General features: G+C 43.5%; 1 protein-coding gene across 1 annotated transcript in view; it reads left to right on the top strand.

Annotated features, from left to right (window-relative positions):
* Window positions 1–7,597: 7,597 nt before the first annotated feature.
* LOC133423524 (cadherin-6-like) overlaps window positions 7,598–21,001 on the top strand; it is a 99,727-nt gene continuing 86,323 nt past the window's right edge. The window contains exon 1 of the mRNA XM_061713723.1: window positions 7,598–7,750. The gene's annotated coding sequence lies outside the window, so the exon portion shown is untranslated. The remainder of the gene's footprint in view (window positions 7,751–21,001) is intronic.

Genomic DNA, 21,001 nt, shown 5'->3' with positions numbered 1-21,001 from the left:
AAAACAGAACTGACAACCCTGCCTGTACAATCAGCATCTAATGAGTTGAAAAAAAATCAAGCAAAACACGGGGACGGCTGCTGGAGGGGCAGCTGGTGTTGGAGGGGGGGCTGGACGGGTGGAAACGAGGCTGCATTAGTTCATTGCCTCTGGATCGGTGGTGCAACCATAGCTCATGGTGTCCTCCGCTGTTATTGTCACTTTCACACAGACGTTGGCAAGGTGAGACACAAAATAATGAAACATGGATGTCCATCAGCACACAGGCCGGGAGTCCTGGCAGTTCTTTTTTAAGGACCAATTCCTAACCATCACTGCTGTCAGGTGTTTTTCAGAGGTTGCCCTCCACATGACTCGTCTAAAGCCATGCACTATAAATGAGGCTCGCTCCAAGTTTTTCTGTTCATTCCTATCGGTGAGAGACACAACAAGCGTGAAAAAGCGACGCTGGTACATTTGAATATCCAGCAGATTTCATCTCAGGACAGTATTAGTCCCTGCAGCTTGCTTTTACTCTTATTTACTGTAATGGTGACAGGCTGTTGAATAAACTGCCCAAAATACGGCGGCAATTCAGTGGCAATGATGAAGTCAAGGGCAGTGGTTATTCATCTCAGGCTGATCTCCTGATGGAACATGATGCCAAATGCAGACATCCCTCTGGCTCACTCGCATTTTGCGCTATAGGCAAGAGTTTGATGTTTGGTTGAGAGGACAGGACAGCAGCAAAGTGGATGCTTGGAGTGCTTCCAGGGATTAAACTCATGAATCTAACAGCAGCCAGTGGTCATCATGACACAAACACTGCATGGGTGGCAACGCGTGCACAGCGTGAGGCTTTGGGCTCAGGGGCGGAAAGGAAAAAAGAAAAGAGGGAAAACTGAAACTATAAACCCATAAACGCCCGCGGACTTTCTTTTCTATCTTCATATTACACATTTGATGAGTACTGCCTTTGTATCAGAGATGACACATGCTTTGTGGCTTGTGTCGGGCTGAAGCTCGGCTAAGTGTTCGCAAAAGAATGTGGCAGAACTGATAGGAAGAAAAAGAAGATGAGTATTTGACTGTTTGGCTTTCTTTTTACATAATTTCTCTGAGCTAAAATATTTATTTGCCACATTTTGTAGCTATGTTGCAGCTAATAGAAAACACGCTAACTGGCAGCGCCTGCTCCTTTTCCGTTATTATAGAACAATACAACTTAATTACCACTTCATCTAAATATATCACACTTTATTTACTTGTGACTCTAATTTCATTAAGCCTTAATGCGGAACTGCTCCTGCAACATCACAGACTCATTACGAGACTGATTATGGCTGCAAAGTCTATTTTTCAAACACTGAAATCCTACATTTAAATGTGTTAGTGTGAAGTACGTTGTAACATATGCTTAGAAAAGAACTGTATTAATAAATATTATTAAATATTCCCTGTCACGTCTACAGGCTATAAAGACAGGACTGTTATTGCAGATGAACATTTATGCTTATGAATTTTCTTTTTTTATCTGCATTAAATTTAGACACAACAGTTTGCATGTTTCTTTCTACTGGCAGGAGCTTTAGTGCTTCATATGCATCCACCTAAGGTTTGTTTGTGAAAGTCTTCTTCAGTGTGTTTACTGCAACCTTTTTAAAATAATTTGACTCCATCTTCTGAGATAATAATGAAATATCTGTGACATGCTTTGAATAAATAAAATTAGTCTTCACAGTTCCAGTTAGAGCACCCCGTCTGTGGCTTTTGACTGCCCTCCCCCATCTGTTTGAAACTGGAGTAATGGGGTACCAGAAATGCACATATAAGTAGCAGTTCTATGTAAATAGTGATACAAATTCCTGATTTGTGTTATGTTGTTTTCTTCCCAAAGAAATAAGGACAGATTTGTGACTTCAGCAGCAGAGAAGAAGAAAATGGGACATCGTAGGATCTGGCCAGCTGTTACATTTATGTTTACAGTAATCCCGTTATCACACATAAGTAAAAAGAAGAGATAAACTAATCTGTATTTAAAGCCGTGGTAGTCAAATATGATGTTTGTCCACTTTGACAGAAGAAGACTAAATCATGTTATGTTAAATCAAAGTTTTTTTCCTACATAACCTTGGTGATTATTGCTCAGCAGCAAAATAATCATATTTTTTCCTGTCAATCCTTATGATTTGAGCAACACTGTAGTCTTATTTAACACTTTTATATTGATGTCATGACATGTCAAACGCTGCACTGAGCAATTAGATGAGTCATCAATGTCCGCGCCCCTTTTTGGGTCCAAAAAGGGGCAGGGACAAATGGCAAAGGACTCAGAATTGTGTTTCTCGTCTTGGTGAAACTATGTGGAGATAAAGATGGGCAAGCTGGATAATTCTTCTTTGATTACCGTTAAGATCTGAACGGATCACGGAGTGACATATTTTCAGACTCAGATGGCCTCAATAAAAAGTGACGGGTTTGTTACATCAGCGTTTTTGAGTCGGTGGCCACACAAATGTATGCTTTCAAGCTCAGAAAAATTGATTTTATTTTTTATATGTCCCTGTTTGAAACTCTCCACTAAAACCTCAACCCCCCCCCTCCCGACCCCATATGGCACTATAAAGGGTTAGCGCTTTATTGTCCTTCATAGAGGGTTAAACTTTCTGCTTTTATTGTAAATTCCTGACCTTGTGCAGATATAATGGCTTGTGTATCTTGAAAGTGTTGATATGCTGTGTGCATCGCTGCAGGCATGAAAAGTAAAAAAAAAAAAAAGGACAGATGTGTTGCATCAGATCTGCAGGAGTTTGGGCCTCTGCGGCTGCTGCGGCTGGTGGTCAATAAAACACGTGTAGCCGCGCAACGCTTGTGAAACGCAACGCCTTTGACATCTCTGAACGCTTTCACATCACTTAACACGTGAAACGTTAATTTTGCTAATGCCATTTCCTTTCATTAGTCATTGATTAGTCAGTGCCCTCATAAACGGGAGTTTTGTGAGCGAGTGACCTGTTTAATCAAATCAGCCATGTTTTACTGTCTCACCTTCCTTCTGAGCTGCTTCCACAGTAATAGGTAGTCACAATTGTTTCCTGCTTTCATAAATGCAGCCCGATGCTGCTCAGAAGGAGACAAAATGATGCCCTAATGTGCCCAGTGTTTTGATGAAATCCTCTTTTCTATGATACCAAGATATAGAAGGCAGAACTTTATTAGGCCGCTGTGTATATGCACACTCAGCTGTACAGATTACAGTGGGTAATCTGGTCGAGGCTGAACGCTGGATAAAGCATTTCTGAGCCGCATTAGTTTGATTACTCTATAACAGAGCAGTTTACGAGCTTGGCCTGCAAATGGATACCCCCCCCCACCCCCCCCACCACAACCACCAACTCAACCAAACCCTCTCCAGATAGGACTGTGACATCACCAGCAACTGATCAATGGGCGGTGTGGATGAGCTTTTCACTTGGTATATTACAGGGGGGGTGTCTTGTCATAACTTTCAAAATAAAACTATAGCTGACATTTTTCCTTTTGGTTTTCGTGGTGGTGGGGAGAACCAGCGCCTCCACAGTGACCACAAGGTTGAATCAGTGGCCTCCAAAAGAGTTGGATGGTAGGATTCATACTGCATTATATGTAGGAGCAGGACTTAAAGCCCTTAAACTACCAGCTCAATTTTTTTCAGTATTTCAAGAGCGCTCTGTCATTGCAACTAAAACTGTACATATATATATATATATATATATATATATATATATATATATATATATATATATATATATATATATATATATATATTATGTGCAATAACAACATGTGCAATATCTGTCTACCTCATACATGCATTTTTGCACTGTTTTTCTTTCTTCCCCATACTGCACTACTTTTTTATTTTTCATTCCAATGTATATACTGTTTATATTTCGTAACTATATATATATATATATATATATATATATTTTTTTTTTTTTTTTTTTTTTTTTTTTTAACCCTTTCCCTGCATGTTTGTGTTGAGGGTACTGCTGCTGCACAAAGTGAATTTCCCCATTGAGGGAGAAATAAAATACAATTTTATCTTTTATATATATAATATATATAAGTAGAATTGTGGCAGCTGATGGCTAATTTATGTTGGATATTTCTTCCAAATACACTTTTTACAATATGCTGCACAAATTAGCTGAAATTAAGTCAAACTTGTTCTTTTAATACATCTTCTATTCAATTGTGTTGAATAAAACAAGAGGAAGTTGTTTCCAATTAGTGTTTGTGATGCCAAAATCCTATTAAGATTAGGCCTGTTTTAAAAGTTTTACTTTTAATAAAGCTTGTAGTTGGTGATATCTCAGTTCTGATGTCCTGAACCATCCCTTCAGTTACGCTGCTGCAGGTCCAGACTGCTGGGAAACCTCCCATGTTACTCTTTTTACATATTTTTATGGCATTATTATTGTTCATTGTTGATCATTTTTGTTGTGAATATGCATTTTCCAGATGAAGATGAAACCCAGACTGATATATGTAAGTATAACCTTTTAATGATGTTCACTGCAGACCAACCATGGTTTGAGAGCTGACATGACATAAGTCAATCTGCGGCTGGTTGCTTCACTCACCTGCAGTAAGACTCAGGTAAGGTTCCCAGGTTGAAGTCGAGTTCTTAACATCAACCGACGACATTAAAATGAGCCAGATTCTGAGTTGGGTCCCTCAGTTTATCTTTTTCTAAAAAAAAATTAAGATTATATGGCTTTAGAAATTACATTTATCTTCCTCTAATCTTACAACTATATAAGTTATAATCATATGAATGTAGGTTGTAGGCTATTGAGATTATTTGGGCCATATCAGAAGCTTAATGTTAAAGCCTCAATAATCAAACCTGTAAGTCTTCTCTTCTTTTATAGTAGTAAAACTCTAGATATAGATATTTAAATTATTACATTTACAAGGTTGATAGACATTAGAATACAGACTTTGTCCTTGATTCTGGTTAAATAAAATATATTGAAAAAAAAAAAACTAATGCTGCCACTTTTCCAAATCTAGGTTATTGTCAACTGATGCAAATTATTATTTTGCCATTTAATTTACCTCGGAGGTCGGAACTCTCTTGCTGGTTCACTCTCGTTTCCTCTTCCATCATTACTTCCTTGAGTGTTTTAGTCGCCTCTGCCGTGAGCTAGCTTCGTCGTCGTTGATTGTGCCATAAAGTGATACGTAGTTAACATTTGCTGCAGCCTGATGTGAACCATCAACTAACTAAGATGGACTGGAACTAATGTGCTCCGTCCGTTCGGCAATATTCTCCATAAAAGGCAACACGACACTTTTAAGCTGGTTAGAAAGACAGATTGCTGTAGTTTGAAATATCAGCTCCAACTCATTTAATATAACATTTACCGTGTTGGCAAGACTGAGGTAAAAAATAGAAGGAAGTAATAAAAGAAAACTCAGCAGCCCAGACAATAACCTGCACCATTATCTCATGTTTGATGGTGTAATTACAGAGAAACACAAACAATAATGAAGTCGTTTAACGGCTAAAGAGAACATGCTTCACACATGTGCTACATGGATTGGTGTCACGCCTCTCTTTTCACCTTCATCACTGCTTTCTTTACCCGGCTAGCGATGAAGCCATCGCTCACAGCTTGGAGCCATGAAGCCATCAAATCAAATCAAATCTAAGTTTATTTTAGATGGGACAATGCATATTAATGAACACTACATTAAGCAGTGTTAATACACCGGATTTTAGCAGAAATGCTAGTTTCCACCCGCAGTCCCCACAGAAAACATAAAAACAATTCAGTCAAACAATCCAATCAAACAAGGGAACAAACATAAAACATACATAGTAAGAAAAATAGATCATCACTCACAGCTTGGAGCCCTAGTGGTGAGGTGATGAACTGCAGCTTTTTCTTCCTTCCACTTTGGCTTCAGGCCAGAAGTTAGATTGTTGGTGTTTGTTGGCACTTTTAGTGCTTTAAAGTGATAAAGGTATCACTAAATGTAACTGGGACGGGAATCTTGTCTGGCTTATTATGAGAGCTATGACGTTTCCTAAAAATAATCAAATATTTCTTCAAATGATATTATTAAGGTGGAAAATATATAATTAAAATGACTAATCCAGCCGATGAATGGGTCTTTGTGGGGTCTTTATTCACTTGTACACCGAGCTGACTTGGGGGCGCAGAGTGGGGAGAAATGATTTGACCGTTTAACGTTAACTACCCAAAAATCCAACATTTCCTGATACAAAATGGGAACCGCAAATCCATGTTTCGATGCCTAGAATCCAGTTGTTTCTGCAAATTGCAGCGATCCATTTGTCTCTCTTAAGCTTATTTTTCAGCAGTCTGTAAAACGATTTCCTGGGATTTCTTGCTAAATCTTTTCAGTCGATCGCACAACAACTCTTTCCCATTTTAGATGTTTTCTAGTGCTCAAACTGAAAGTTTACGCTGCCACTCAGTTGGTGCGTCCGAAATGCCATACTAAACTATATACTCAAAAAGTATACTTTAGTTTGGCACACTTTTGAGTAAATATCAGTAGTATGCATTAATTCGGACGTACTACTCAGAGCCACACGCCACTTCCTGCCGTTGGGAGGGGGAGTTGTTACCATGGTAACAACTCCTGTCACAGCAGCAGTAGCAGCACCGTTCCGCTCTTTCCCATTTATCCTGGCCGAAACAAGATTACATTATATAATATTATTTTATACGAATATTATAATATTAATATTATATAATAATATTATTATACTTAATATTATACTTATGACATACACGTATCTGCGCAGCACTTAGCAACCAAACACTGCTGCATTGCATTTTGGGAAGTTTCTGCTTAGCTACTGTCCATCAATCCATACTAATACATTTCTCCGGAAAGAGTATGGATAGCGCATACTATTGTGTACGTACTAATGTTTCGGACGCACTAAAAAATCTCACATACTACTGTTTTTGCTACTCATTAGGGTGGAAGTATGGGATTTCGGACGCAGCCAATAATTCCAATTTCTTGTTAAATCTATGAGTACAGTTGATCGCACAACAGCTCTTTCCCATTTTAGATGTTTTCCAGTTGCTCAAACTGAAAGTTTACGCTGCCACTCAGTCTTTCTGCCACTCAGTCTTTCTGCCACTCAGTGGGCGTAACCCGCTGTGAAGTCACATCTGTGACGTCATACGCATTCCCTTTATAATAAAAGCCTGGCTTTAAAAAGCCTGGCTTTAAAAAAAATAAATAAATAAAAACAAATGTATAGAAATATTCTGCCCATATTAAAAGGTCATTTACACAACACTTATTTAAGTTGAGTATCACCCGGCATGTGACGCGGCTCCTTTTGTTTCTGTCGGCGGCGCGCGCGTGTGTGTGTGTGTGTGTGTGTGTGTGTGTGTGTGTGTGTGTGTGTGTGTGTGTGTGTGTGTGTGTGTGTGTGTGTGTGTGTGTGTGTGTGTGTGTTTCCTCCCTTTCTCCGTTTCCGCCGTGTTGTGCTGGGGACTGGTGAATGGCAGCCAATGGGAGGGTCGGGTCCCCTCAGCCTCAGCCTCCCTGACTCCAGCAGCAGCAGCGATGCAGCGCCGCTAGACGCGCAGTCGGGCTGGAAACGCTGCGGAGCGCGGATACGGAGCGCGGACCACCGCGGGAGGCTTTCAAAAGGCTCTTTCTTTTTCTGTTTTGCTGCTTTCCAAATCTTTTTTTTCTTCAACTTCAAATCTTCAACTTAATATTCCAGGTGAGGTGTGTTTTTCTTGCTTTTCTCCTTGTTTACACTAAACTCCCATCTCCGGTGCGGCTGCGACTTTGCCCGCATGCAGCGGTGTGAATAATCCGAGCTGGTTTTCTTCATCGGGCTTTTTACATACAGTTCTTGTTTCGCCTCTAAATTATGTTCATTCTCTTATTTGTGGTGCCAAAGTGTGAAAACAAGACGTATTTGTAGTGGAATAGGTCAGGGATTGTAATTAGACATGAGTTGGATGCGAGTGGATGAGTATTGCGCACGCAGTGCGTCTCCTCCAAGCCCTCCGCGGGCGTGAGGCGACAGCCAGTGGATGGTTTAACTTTTATAATTTATCAAATGTCTTAATGGATGCTTGTTATTCATATGTGGAGGAGGAAACGTGCCCCATAATCCCGGTAGCAGGTCCCGGGAGCGCGTCCCTGCGCGTCCCCGCGCCGGGAACGAGGAGGGGCGCGCTCCCGCCTCCTCCTCTCCGAGCCCCAGATCCACCCTAAGGACCCCCCACCCTCAGGAGTTGACTCAAGTATTGAAAACAAGGTGTCCTCCGGCGTTATTGACAGCTCCATGATGGGATCAGTGATGTGCTGCTGAATGTTTAATGTCCCTCCTGAATATTGCAGGAGGGCTATAAAAGGGACGGACTTGGCTGTTTTACTTAAAGGGGACCTATTATGGCATCTAATACCTATTTTAAACAGGCCTTAAATGTCTTTAAAAACAAGCTTTTGACTGTTTTGGCTAAATAAATTAGAAATTCAGCCTCTGAGCCATGTCTTTATCTTCCCATTCTCTAACCTCATTATCTATGTGGGATTCTGAGTGGGCGGGGCTATGATAATGAGGCTCTGTGCTGATTGGCTGCCTGAATGACGAGATACACTGCTACGAAAAAATGGCGGAACCTCCGGCCGGCGGAGTTGTGGGCGTGGTTTCACGCATCTGAGGGCAACCTATGTAAATTGCATTTTGGTTACGTAACGAAAGGGAGCAGAATCTGAACGGCTCTAAGAAGCCGCATCACACTGGACGGCTCATCCGGGCGGCTGTACAGACACTGCAGAATTTGGTTGCTTTCCTCCTTCTCTGAGTTGGCAGGCTGAGGGGAGACCACTTTATATATGTTAAAGCAAGAGAAAACGTGTTTTTTATAATAGGTCCCCTATAATGCCCCTCCTGAATATTGCAGGAAGGCTATAAAAGGGACGGACTTGGCTGTTTTACTTAAGAGCTGGGGAGGTGTTGTGGTGCTAAGAGGCCTGTGCAGTCCTGAAAAGTCCGATTTGCCTCCAGATTGCCCCGTGTTTGTTATTCCACTGCTGGTTTTCATGGCTGGAGTGTGTCTGAAGGTGTTGGTGCACCAAACCAGGGGCATGTATCTGCTGAGAAGTGTGGCTCAGGCTTTTCTCCTGTGATGTTGTTGTGAGGCGGCCCACGGCCTGCTGGAAGGACACCCGGAACAGGTTTTTCCGCGGTCCAGGTTTAGCATGTTTGAAGTTGAGAGATGAAAGGGACAGAGGTGGAATCTGCGGCTGATCAAAGTCATACAGCAAACATGGGCGGTGCTGAATATTTAAAGAGTTCCCGCGTGTGCAGAGTGCATGTGGGGAACGGTTGGTGTTGGAGCCGATCCCGCCGAGAGGAGGAGACATTAACGTGGGTTTCTGAGTCATGTGGGGCGTCTGAGGGCTTCGGCCGTGGGACCCGACGTCACGCGGCGGTGGGTTTGTCTCGCTGTCAGACGGCGATGGCCGGTGACCCGAGCTGATTACATTATGCCTGCTCCAGATGGACCGCATCATTTTGATGTGTCCTGCTCGCGATATCGAGCGTCTCTCCTCCTCCCTGCAGTGGCATCTGGAGCTAATGAAATGGCAGTGGCCGCTGTCTGAGCTCAGCCACTCTCTGATCCCCTGTGGTCATGTCTGAGGCCTTCCTCCCTCCTGCATATATATACGCCTGCGTGTGTTTGGACAATTGTTGAGCCTCTAATGTGCCTCGCTTACGGATGTTAGCAGCCAGGAGGAGAGAGCACCCCTGGGCCTTGTAGTTGGGCGGACGCACCTTGATTGTTTGAGTGCATTAGTCTCGGTCTGCGTGATGTGACGATAAATCGTGACGTTGTTTGTACTACTGAAGATTTTTCTTCAGACTTTTCCGTGCCAGGTCAGACTTGTTTAACCAATTCACAAAGAAGCAACAAATTTGAAGCCCCTTCCCCTCCCTTTTCCACTGTGACGCTTCCTTTTATTTCTCGAGGCATCTTGTGACCACTGGAGCACATTTTCTGCAGGCGCAACTTCATGAGCGCTCCCTCCTAATGAGATAGATTCCCTTCAGAGGTGGCTATTTATGGAGCAATCGCAACCGTAATTGCACAGAAACCAAAATAAAGCAAAGACGTGTTTCTCGCCCACCGACTCGCACATGTACGTGTGTCTCTCGTTCTACTGCCGTTGTCACCAACGTTCCCTCTGGAGGTCAACCCGAGGCTGGGATTGAATTTTGCCGCGAGTACAAAGGAAATCAGAAGGAAATGGGACGCGCCTGAGAAGGGATTTGAAACCTGGTCGGCGGCCAGCAGGGCAGAGTTGCCCGTCCTGCTCTCAGAAGATAAACGCGCGTGGATCTTACAGTTTATACCTCACTTAACAATGGTTAATTATCTCTCGCTGCTTTGTGCGGGAGAACACCAATTACACAGAAATATACTCATAAATCTACTTACAAAGGTGCTAGACGGAGACATAATGTGTGTGCAAGTGTTGTGTTTGCACAGCGCTGGATGAAACTGATATATAGCGTTGCAGTTCGCGGCTCCAGAACTGGTGATGAGAGTCCAGCTTTGTGCAAAGTGGCACAAAAGGACGGATGTGACTATGAAATCACTTAGATTCATGTCTTTGGGGTGGGAGACAGTAAATTGCTGCCAATGTTGAATAATGCAGTCTGCCAACAGCCTTTTTGCTTCTTCTTTTTTTTTTTCTCCCCCTCAAACCGTGGCTCGGCTCCACAGCTTTTCTAATTATGAAGTGGCTGAGAGATTGCTTCACAACTCCGACACTGTGGAAGCCAGTCGACTGGCAATCTCACAGATTTACCCCACAAAGCCAGACAGACTTGTGGAGTTTAGCGAGCATATTCGCCGGAGCAGCATCCCCCACGTACCTTCGTGGGAACATTTCTAGACGTACTAACGGGCACGGATGTGAGCGAACAGGCACGGAGCTAAAAAAGGGCAGGCGAACGCTTCTCTAGGTGTCTTTTCAGCACAGTTTAACAAGATCTAGTTGTCACCCAGGAGGCAGCGGGGAGCGTCCTCAGCGGGAGACGGTGGTTGGCAACAAAACCCTGCAGAACATTTCTGCTGGTAGTGATGACACTGTTAAAGCAGCGCCACTAAAGGCCATTTAGCCTGCAGAGGAGAGCTGAACCCCAGCCGCCACATGACTTCAGTCCTTACACGAGTATCACCAACCCAGAAGCTTAAAAAAAAGAAGAAAGAAAGAAACAAGCGAAAATAAAGACATCCCAAAACCTTCCCTTCTGTTTTAAATTTGAGCTGTAATCGATTTCCTGACCCTGTCGGGGCCACTGTTAAGACTCCGGATTGGATTTGGAATTAAAGCTCTCTATCCAATAAGGAGGTGGGAGGATGCCGGTGGTGGGCAGTAATCATCTAATGGTAGAAATCGCAGGTGCAGATCACTATCAAAATCTCATCAGTCCCTCGTCGGCTCCAGGCTGCGCTCGCTGATAAATTTCATGGAAATTTGTCAGCGAGTCTCCTCGACGCCACGCACACATGCAGATTAACCGACGAGTGCCAACGTCCAACTGTCTGCAGGAATGTACAAGAATGTGCAAAAGGCTTAGGCACCTATAGATGTTTCTATGATGTTTTATTGTGTCTTCAATTCTCTTTGAGATCTCCGTGCATCATCACGTGTCCTCACTCCTAATCAGGTCTGCTGGAGTCTCCCAACATCTGTATGGGACTGTCTCTGGTTCTGAGGGAGGTCACACTAAATACTGACTTTGGTTCTGAATACTGTGATTCTGAGTACAGTTTTATTTTGTATACATATTTTATTGAGGTTGATGGATAATTAAAAAAAATATTGAGCAAACTGATTACTTCTAATATCTCTGTAATTTCTGTGTTTTCATAAACAAGGATGGTCATTTAAACGTTGGATTCCTAGGACTTTTGCACAGTACTTTGGAAAAATATCCTGTTTTTAATGTCAAAGTTGCATCTTAAGTGCTTATCTATTTCTATAAACCTATAGCATCTTTACACTCAGTAGGTTCATCAGTAGGACTTGGAGGTTTTATGAAGCTGACTCAGATTTACTCTCGTTCGGTCTCTTGCTAGGTGATTCTCTCATAAACTTATCTGTTATTATTTCCTGGATTACATGACCCAGTCCCCCTAAAACCGTTTATATTGACAGACCTCTAAAGGGACGCTTGAAAAGACTGCCCACGCTGCGTGCGGTCCTTAGGTCTCACGAAGACTTAAGGAGATTGTGTCTATTCTTTTGAAAAGGTTATAATCCTTCACAAAAAATGAAATCCCTCCACTGGTCCGACAAAAGACCAAGGTGTCGGGATTTGCAAGTGTTTGCATGTTTGCACCGTCTGGTACCACATAATTTAATATCTTTTTTGAATAGAATCCCAATTATCATTTCCTCTCCCTAAACGGAGGATAGGAATTCTGGTACAGTAACGCTGCCTTGCAGCTTCCTGTTCTTAGATGTCACCTAGAGAAGCATGTGAGCTCCCGAAGCTGATGCTAGCCAGCTAGCATCAGCAATGTTATGGACAGTGGGCTCATTATGAAAGACTACAGTTCCCACAAATGTTGCTAAACTCCTGACTTGTTTCAGAAGTGAGAGAAATTCCTCCCAGATAGCCAGAAAGCCACATTATAGACGTGATTGTCCTGCATGACCGGGCTCTGCCATGTCAGATGTCCTCAGAGCCTCTGTGCATGAGTTGAAATGAAATATAAGAAATGTCTGGTGTCAGATTGGTTCTTAGTATCATCAATGTCTAAAACATGAACGTGCAGAAGTTTCACAAAGAAAAAAAAGAGAAACAAATGTATGGTACCATCGATAGTAGGGATGGGAATTGATACGATTTTTACAATTCCAATTCCATTTTCGATTGTGCTTAACAATTCGATTCTTTATGGATTCCCTCATCGATTCTCATTTGGGGAAAAAAGGACAACAATAAGGCAAATGGTGCTAATATGATAGGCAGTCTTTGTTAGTTAATCAGTTACCTCCAGTATTATTATCCAAGGACATGCTAACGTTGCTGCTGCTGGGTTGAGAATTACTGACGTTGGTCCGGAGTCTATCGAAAACGCGTCATTCATTGATTGTTATTGCATGCTGTGTGCACTAATGTTTTTCCATGTTGGTAGTATTTCTTGCTTGCCTAGTTTAGCACTTGGCAAGTATTGCAAGTTGTCTTGCTGTCGTCTTTTTAACTGAAATGTTACCGGACTGTCGAGCGCTTGATCACTTGGGCGCCATGTTTACTATTGACAGCTGACTTATGCAACGTTGTTCGTTCCCACTGGAATCGAAAAGCGAATCGTTTGCAAACGATTCCAAGAAATTGAAACACTGGGAACCGGTTCTGAACAAGAACTGGTTCTTGATTCCCATACCTAATCGATAGTTGTTGGTGGCGTTGGTGTGTTTTTGATTCAAATATTCCTCTAAATGAAACTGACATTTTAACATGTAAGAAAAAAAAGTCTATTTTATGCCACTTTAGTGTCATTTAGTCCGTTTATAATGAAAAGAACGCTGCCCAGATTCTCTCCTCTAATCCTGAGTGAGAAATTACCATCATTTCATTTGTAAACTGATGCAACGGGTTGCAGTACGACAGAGTGGAGATAAAAAAGGGGTAAAGAAATCCCTGTTGGAGGTGATTTGTTGTATGATGCATGTTTCAGGTAGCTGTGCAGAGGAGGGGTGTTGGTGAGTGAGTGAGTGCAGCAGACAGATCATGTCCGCAGGTCCTGCCTTTCCCTCCTCTAGTTGGATTCTGTCTGTCTGAGTAAAAGCCCAGAGGCTTAACTCTGGCTGCAGTAAGTGGACGGAGGAGCACTAAACGCTGTCTGGGGGTGATTGGTGGGGGGGGATGCTGAACATGACAGCCAGTTAATAAGAGTAGAGCAGACGAGCAAGGGTACGGGCGGTGAGGGGGCGGGGAGCGGGGGGCAACTGTGTCTGATTTTTGAGACTTTTGTGAGAGGAAAACGAAGGGGAGAGGAGGGCTGGTTAATATTGACTGCTGGATGACGGCGGGGTAATCGTAGATCAGAGAGTCCAGGAGCGTCAGCGCCTGACTGGAGTACAATGAAGACAGAGGAGGCAGCGAGAGGAACGGGTCGGGTGGCGTTTAGAAAAAAAAAAAAAAAACCCAAACAGCCTCTGAAAGCAGAGGTATGACAAGAGACTTCGATAATGATGCTTGCTTTCCTCATGCAAGGCAGCCGCGGTGAGAGCTGTCAGCTTCAGGCAACACTAGCTGGTGGGACTCTGTGTGCCGTTGCCCCCTCAGACGCCCCCGACGGCGCGTGATGGATTGTAGCCGCGTGATTGTGTTCATGCGCGAGGCCTCTGCTATGTATGACTTTTGCCGTGGCGGTTTTTCTTGGCGGTGATGTGATTTTCCCTCCTAACGGCCTTCGCGAGTAAAGATCCGGGTTATTGCAGGCGACGTGTAACACCTCGGCCCGGCGGGCATCGCTGCTGCACAGACCTGTCCTCCCAGTTTAGACTCCAGGGAGGCTGCTGTCTCGGTGCACACAATCCCTCCGTCACCTCCTCCTCCGGATAATGGTCTCCTGTCTGTGTTGTGAATGATATCTGGACTCTATTGTGGGCCTCATTTCTCCGCCGGGCTATTGTCCTACAGTATGCCTTTGTGAGGTTTTCTTTTCCATTTTTATTTTTTTTTAAGGCTGCCATTCTGAGGTGCAGGCAAACACATCAGCCTGGGTCCTATTTACTTTCCACCCTCCTAAAAAAGAAAGGCCTCTGCCATTGTTTGCTGCTTCTCAAAACATTCGGATGGTGCATTGTGAGCGACAGACACAGAAAGACCTCTGTGCAAACTACCTGTCGAATCAAAGCCCTGCGTGCCGCCGCAGGGAAGGACAAAACATACGGGACATGCCAGCGACAACAGCCCGTGGAATCAAACCCGGGGCATCTCTCAGCCGGCAGGGTGAACCTGTCCCCTTTCAGGAAAGGTCGGCCCTCGGGACCCCGAGCAGCTGAACGCCTGGCTTTGACATGAGGGACTGACAAACGGATGTGTACGGGTCGCAAAGGCCGCCAATTACCGGCCGGCGCGGCTGTCCGTCAACGGCGGAGGAGGCAGGACCCGCCAGGAGACCCTGCAGAGCCTCGGAGCCAACGCCTCGGAGCACTCTGCCCTGATTGAGTTTGATCTAACGAAGGCGCTGCCAAGCGCGGGTTATTGTTTGCCTGAGGATAATGCAAGAGAGGTAAACGCCGGGGGAATTTCTTTGAAATGTAAAAACTGCATTAAACATTCCATTTGTATTAATTACATTGCTCCTCTCATTAACATCGGCACTGTTGGGCGCCGCAGCAGCAGCGGCGGCATCGCTGCCGCCGGTGTCGGGCTTAGAGGACTCCAAGTGGTAATAATACGAGCAATCATCCAGGCCTGAGGCACATCCAACGGCGGCTGATGTCACTGAATAAATGAACAGAGCTTCTCGTCCAGAGCGTTTTGACGAGACCTTTGGTCCTCGGAGACATCGGTCCCTCAAGTTACTCAGCGATTGATTCAATTAGTGGAGAACGTAACTGGATCGGCTGCTCGGACCCCCCACTGTTCTCCTCTAAGTGCTGCTGGACGGGGGTCAAGGGTTAGACTCACAGAGGCAGGTGGAGGGAATGGACTAGGGCTCGGGATCGATTCAAATGTCAAGAATCGATTCAATTCTGATTCTTAAGATTCAGAATCGATTATCACACTTTGATTCGATCCGATTCGATTCCGATATGGATTTGGGTTAGTGTTACGTTTTTTCAGCTGTTGCATGAATGATATTACTTTGTAGTTATGCAACATATTAATACTAGTATTATATTGAGATTCAACAGCAAGTATTGGCAGCTGATGATGCTGTAAGGACCAATCACCTCCCAGAATGCTGATATAACTGCTTTCAGAAACGTTGTGTGGCAGAATTACCAAACAGATCCAGGGCAGCAAACGTATGAAATCGGTTTTATTTTTTCCCATTTTTGAGAATTTGGTTTTTAGCATTTTATCCAAATGTAACCCTAAGGCAGTATATAAAGCAAAGATATATAGACAATTTATGCAATTATAACTGAAAACTTTAATGTTTTCATACCTTTAGACATATTTCAACGCAAAAACATGGCACTGGTTGGCACCCAGACGTGTCCAACAAAACATTCAATTTTTGGGCATAAACAAACAAAAATACCAAAAGTTGTAATGTAATGATAAAAAAAAAAAATCGATCTTTAGACATACGAATCGATTTTTAGGAATTAATATGAGAATCGATTTAGAATCAGAAAATAATTTTTTTTCAACAGTCTGACTTTTGGGCACATGGACGAATGCACAGATTTAAAAACATGCATTTGTGTTCAAGAGTTTGCAACTCCTCCTTTATTTCTATGTTTTTGTGTAAAAACAAAAATCCAACACATTTTAGCAGGTTTTTAGCAAATACAACCTCAGAGGAATGGTGACATTTCACTTTTTTGAGTAAACAAGCTAAAAAGGAATACTGTTCCAAGCTTGTAGGTCCACTTTTAGGCAAAATAACTTGAATTAGATGTGTTCTGTATAACTTTATTAGTCTTTTACAGCATTTAAATTGGGTTGAGGTCTGGACTTGGACCAAGCCATCCCAAAACCTCGATCCTTTCATCTTTCAGCTTCTGATGTGGATTCTGACTTGGATCTTTGTCCTTCTGTACAGCTTAGTTTTATAGCCCAGTGTGTCTGTCAGACAGATGTCCTCACATTCACTCTTACATGTTTCCTTTTGACGGGAGATGTTTTCTCTCTGAGCGACTCGTCCAAAACTAATCGCACTTCTTCTGCTTCTAGTTTTGCTGTCATAACTTGGAGCAATATAGTTACAGGATCTGAGGCCCTCAGTTTCTGGGACTCCTGTATTTCTAGGGATTTCTTTGAGTATTGCCCAGTCTGACCTTTGGGCATATTTGCTGGGATGTCAAATCCGTTGAACACTCCTCCATTGTAGTTAATGAGTGATTATTTTAGTTTATTTTAGATCTTGTCCTCTTAGATGACTGACAAGGTTTTTGCTGCAGATATTAAACCAATTTTCTATTGACAGAATAGTTGGTTAGTTACGTTTAGTTGGCTGCAGTTGGTCGGCTGACTGTTGTGTTCTGAAACACGCGTTACGTTAAAGGCCACAAGGTCTATGTATTTCATTTCAGATTTTGTTTCCCCTTAAAGATTCACTTTTATTTGAATTTTTACTTTCATTTATGATCCACTTGACTAGCTTTGTGAGTTTAAAATAAGAAACGCACACAATTAACTATATATGGTCATTCATTGAATGTTTCAAGTGATTGAAATGGTAATGTTACTTTGGTTCAAGGTCCTGAAACGTACTCTTAAATTAAAAACGTATGATTTTTGAAAACCGCGCAAAGTTACACTAGTGATGGATAAGCCCTGAATGCAGGCATGGTGACGTAGAATTGTCCAATTGGTTTAATTCACCGTACAAATAGTTACAGATTACTTTTGTAATACTATGTTTGACCCGGTCTTTGTACGTTTTGACCGTATAGAAACGTAATTCTCGTCACTTGTGTGAAATAAGACCTGAAAACAGGCATTGTGGCATAGAATTGTCAAATTGGTTTAATTCACCGTACGAATTGTTACAGATTACTTTTGTAATACTATATTTGACCCGGTTTTTGTACGTTTTGACCGTATAGAAACATAATTCTTGCCATTGTAAGAATGACATGTGAACCTGCTGTAATACCAATTTGTGCTTTTTATTATTTTACCTCTTTTCTTATAATTTTATTTCATTTAATTTGTTATTTACTGCTTAATTGTGTCTTGCCACTTTTAATTTAGATTTAAAGCACTTTGAATTACCTTGAATTGTGCTATACAAATAGACTTGCCTTGAATGTCAGGTATTTCATACTAATATGGGCATCGGTTGTGACTGTTTTCCACTGGAGAATAATCTTTCTCCCTTTTTAAACAACCGAACTCCAGATTACCAGGAAATGTTTATATAATCCTTCCCGGACTGATGTTGCTTGTTTAAGACCACCGCTGGTGTCTTTACCTCTCGGTAACGTGTTTTGACTCTCCTGGAAGATCTGGATGTCTGCTTTTATGTGGACGATGCATTCATCAAGTACCTCACCAGAGCTGTTAGGGGGGTACTTTGGATTGCCCGTGTTTTTCTTTATTTTGTGTATTTTAGTGGCACAGTGAGAGAGAGGGAGAGATTTATACGTTGTTGTCTCTCCGGGGTTGTATTTGCCTCCGACCCACTGTGGTCAGATGATTTTCATAATGTTTTTGTTATGTTAGGTCCTAACTTTTGCATATGACCGTACCTGCTCATCATCCTTCTGCACAAACAAGGCAACAGGAGATATATATGCGTGTGTGTGTGTGTGTGTGTGTGTGTGCACGAACACAATGTCAGGACTCGACCTACAGTAGCAGAAGCAGACACTTGTGAGATGCAGCGCGGATTTCCTCGGTCTCATAAATAATGGACGTCGGCGAAGCATCTGTCAACTTCTCTGTCAACGGCGTTCCAGATGGGAGTCAGACGGGCTGGAACAGTGTGTTACATACACATAACACCCCGCCATGCAGTGCGGCTCACGCTCCCGCGCTGTTTACAGCGCCGCGCTGACACCGGAGCTCACCTACGCGCCTCAGCCTATCTGCTGATTTATTAGGTCCTGCACCCGGCCCCCCCCGGACGTGCTCGCCACACACACAGGCACAGATTCAATCACTGGGAGGAAGAGAGCAACCAAGACCTCCCTTTGGTTCAATAAATAAATAAAAGCCGTTGGGTTCTCTATGTAAATACACAGATTCCCCGCGAGCGCTCCGACTGAACGCTTCACAATATCCCCCTCCTGGGTTTGTTGACTTAAATTTGGCTTAAACACTCCCTGTGAGTTCCTCACTAACTTCTGCGCTCTCTAATGGCACTTTTCCACTAGTACGTACTCAGCTCTACTCATCTCAACTTGGCCTGGGCTGCTGCTGTGACGTATTTGATTGTGTGATCTAAACAAAGAAGACAACATCACTAAAGATGTAGAACCTGGAGGAGATGATATATGTGCTGCTGGGTCTGTGGCTTGTGTTCCATATCAAGTTAAAAAAATCAGAGTGAAAGAAGCTTTTTTTTTTTCCTTTGTCTGCATTTATGGCACTTTTCCACTAGTACCTACTCGGCTCAACTCGGCCTGGTTTCTTTTCCATAACAATTCAGCACCTGCAGCAGAAGTAGGAGTGAAGCTGCTGTGACGTATTTGATTGTGTGATCTAAACGAAGAAGACAACAACACTAAAGATGTAGAACCTGGAGGAGATTATATAAATGTGCTGCTGGGTCTGTGGCTTGTGTTCGATATCAAGTTAAAAAATGAGAGTAAGAAAAGCTTCAAGCGGCAACGCTTTTTAATTTCTTTTAGTTTATCTCAACGCTGCTGAAAAGTCTGTCGGTAGCTGCGAGCAGCTATGAAGTGACAGAGCTCCTGGTGGATCTGGTCGTTCCTTATCGCCCGTCTAGATCCCTTTTTAATTCTCTCCTCAGCCACCAGGTTTATGAACATCTGCACCTCAGAGTTGGATCATGAAACAGACTTTTGCTGGTCAAATAGAAGGAAGGCCGTCAACACTCGCTTTTTCTCTGTCACATCCTGACTCAGACGTCTGACTCCAACCCCCCGACCAATCGGTGGCCTGTAGTGTGATGACGTCAGATACAGCCGACTCAACATGGTTAGAACCTCGGCAGAGTAGAAACAGAAAAGTATCTACTCTGCACGTTAGACCCCTAGTGGAGTTGAGCCGAGTCAGGCTGAGTAGGTTCTAGTGGAAAAGAGCCATGAGTTGTACTTGCTCGGCGAGTTGCTCCGAGGAAGTGGGGAGTGTCGTCCTCAGGCGGGAGGCCAGGAACGGGACGGCGAGGGAGTTTCATCCTCCACCTGTGTCCTCCCCGGCGGCGGGGAGGTGTAGGATGAGTGGGCCGGGGGGCTGCCGGCTGGCGGCTACTGTACGGTTGCTTTATGGACTAAAGCACCGTCTTCCTGGCCTTGTCGTAGTGGAGGATCCAGCTCATAAAGCAGCATCATGATTTGCAATAAGCAGAGTTAGGGGAGAGTAATGAAGGTGTAAATCAACTGAGCCCGTCCTTTTTTTTTCTCTTCCTCTTCTTTTAATCTGTCGTTGGCTGTCTCTACCCCCTCTTCCCCTTCTGTTCTGTCCTCTCCCTCCTCCTCCTCCTCCTCCTCCTCTGCGCCTTCCTCCTTTTCTCTCTCCGTTTGCAGTAATGGAAAACCTGGCACTGGGTAATAAAAGCAGAGTGAGCAGCAGTATTAGTAAACAGTCTCGCCAATCATTCAGCCAAGTCCGGCTCCTTTATTTAGTGTGTGTTTTGTGTGTGTGCGTGAGGTATTTCATAGCCCCATATGGTGGCGAGGTTGTGGGCGTGGGGGCTAATGAATGAGGATGGGATGAAGGGTATTTAATTCCAGTCTGAGAGAGGAGGGAGGGAGGGGGGGAGATGGAGGGGCTATTTGTTGGGCCTTCTCATAGGAACGGCTTTGTTTTCATTTTTTCACAGAGGTTGGGGGACAAAGAACAGCCTTTTTTTATTTTTTTTTTCCCTCCAGTACCAGCAATGGGAATGTAGATGCAAATGTGCCGCATACAAGCTGTGCAGCCAAGGAGCAGGACCACAGCGAGCGCGGCGACGGGGTCACGCCTCACCTCCTCGAATAAAGACGTCACCCCAGTTCTGAAACAGGATGGCGAGTTGGAGCGGAGGCAATCATCAGAAGAGAAGGTCCGCTACTCCGGAGTTGAAATGCCGGGCTGGGAATCATGTAAAAATTTCCATTCCTCGCTCCAAATCGATTGTAA

Source organism: Cololabis saira, chromosome 22 (assembly GCF_033807715.1).
Source record: "Cololabis saira isolate AMF1-May2022 chromosome 22, fColSai1.1, whole genome shotgun sequence".
Taxonomy (NCBI): Eukaryota; Metazoa; Chordata; class Actinopteri; order Beloniformes; family Belonidae; genus Cololabis; species Cololabis saira.
Note: the sequence above shows the minus strand (reverse complement) of the source record. Positions and strands in the feature narration are given on the sequence as shown.